Genomic DNA, 2,169 nt, shown 5'->3' with positions numbered 1-2,169 from the left:
AACCTCCTTGCTAACCTTAAGTTTAATTGGACATCAATCGCTGGTCAAGTATAATTATGCCATGGTTAGATTGATATAGTGGAAGATTCATACCACCACACCCATACCCCGCGTCCCAGACAGGTGATGGAGGGATAAGGAGTGCGGAAAGTCTCCATCCCTGAGCAGAGAGCGAGGCGAGTACTTTTCCCAAGCCATAAGAAATTAGAGAGGATGGTTGGGTGTTTAGGGTAAAGATACCTTCTTCTTTATATCTCAACACCCTCATACCCTTCCTACTGTCCCTAATTGACCCGACTTTAATTTTCGCCTGTTTCTGCCAACCACCTTTTCATCTTCCTCCCCAAAGTCAAACTGTGCGCCTTTTTTGTGATAATATCTTTTTCTTTTATACCCCTGCACTCATTAGCATACGTGTACATTTGCATAACTCCTCTGATTGGTTACCCTCCAAAATTGAGTTAACTGACCACCTGTCTGTGGCGCGCGGGGACAGGTGTGACGCTGTGAATAGTACACAAAGATTATTCTGTCTCTTTGCATGCAGTTCTGGTCACCACTGGCTGAGCTTGTCCAGGTAGACCCACGGGCCAGAGCTGACACATCGTCTTGTTGGGAGACTCGTGCAGTAGTTTCTAACACCACAGCTTATGATGGGCACCAACCTCTTCTGTACTGCTGTTCACGGGACATGGAAATACAATGTCAGCAAGGCCACGGCAGGTAAGTTTTATGGATGACGACATCATTAATTTTAAACATGTAGCCATGACCGTAGTTGTAGAAGGGAAACTAGTTCGATGTACATGTAGTAGTCAACTTGGTGAATGATACCAGTCTTCCAGACTTTGTGCATCGATCTTGTATGGCCTGTTTGATGTGATACCATCCAAGTTAGTTTTGACCATGACGGATGCGGGTTTTCCTGCAATGATAATTTTAACCGTTGGGCGGCGCTTTTCTTGTCTTTGCCATAGGATGCACTCCCTTGGCGAAGCAATCTTGATGCTGTTTCACGGTCCACTCTGCAATGACGAGAAGACATATCCAAACCAGGTAACATCGTTATTGTCTGAAGAGTCAAATTAACCTGATGATATCCCTACTAACTGCTATAATCCAATTTTATTTTTAGTTGAAAAGACGCCGTCTTTAGAGTATCAATCTATTCATGTAAAACTACAATCCATATGTTAACAGTTGCAGAAGCTTTATTCTTTGAATCAACGTTTGAACCTCATTAATAAAATAGAACCATAGACATTATTAACAAAGGGGCACAACCTTAGAAGATGAGCAACACGTATAGACAGCGGAAGTTGTAACATTCTATTACAATCTGGGTTCGTATGATTATCTTAGAGACGTAGAAGTGACGGCCCAGAATTGCATGGAATGGCGCAGGATGGTCCACAAGAGACGTTGCCTTGATGCAGACCACTTGACACAACTATGAAGAGACCTTATCAAGTATCAAGTAAGTCAGTATGATTATCTTACGGTTATCTGACGGTTTTTTTTGCGAGTTACTGTGTGAAGGAAAGACAAAGTTCTGTTTTACCACCCGATTCTTATACTTTTACCATGAATCTCTGTTAATCATGGGGCATGATTTACAAACAGGACTGACTAATCGAGCCTCATGCTTGGCCTGAGACCCCATGATTATCGAACAGTTCGCTCTATACTAATCAAGAGTCCAGACTGCCGGGGTCAAAGCTAGGCGTGATGGGAGGTGCTCGGTGACCCCAGGATCGTCCAGGCCAAAATGGCGGATGTTTCATCGGTGTTGGACGCCCGTTTGAGGCACTTGACATGGTCACGTAAAAAAAAGATAAAAAAATTGCGGTGGGCTAAATCAGGCTATCAAAGGTGTCCTCGTAATCCCCACAAGTTGTTCTATCTGCCTTGTGAATCTCAAGCGATGGACTTTTACGAGAAAGTATATATTTGATGTCAAAGTTGACCGATTTTCGACAGCTTTTTACTATGGTTTCGCCATTGTTTTCAAGCCGAAATACGCACCGTATGGGGGTTTCGGGGTGTCCGCTTAGTGGGCGAGGTTCAACTGTTTCCGGGTCACACTATACCGTTGCGGCAGTCACTCGGGACCTCACTCGGTAGTGTACACAAGTACTTTTGATGGTGCTGTCAGCGTTTTATCATGTT

This window comes from Branchiostoma floridae, chromosome 11 (assembly GCF_000003815.2).
Source record: "Branchiostoma floridae strain S238N-H82 chromosome 11, Bfl_VNyyK, whole genome shotgun sequence".
Taxonomy (NCBI): domain Eukaryota; kingdom Metazoa; phylum Chordata; class Leptocardii; order Amphioxiformes; family Branchiostomatidae; genus Branchiostoma; species Branchiostoma floridae.
The sequence above is the reverse complement of the archived record's forward strand: the minus strand, read 5'-3'. Positions refer to the sequence as shown.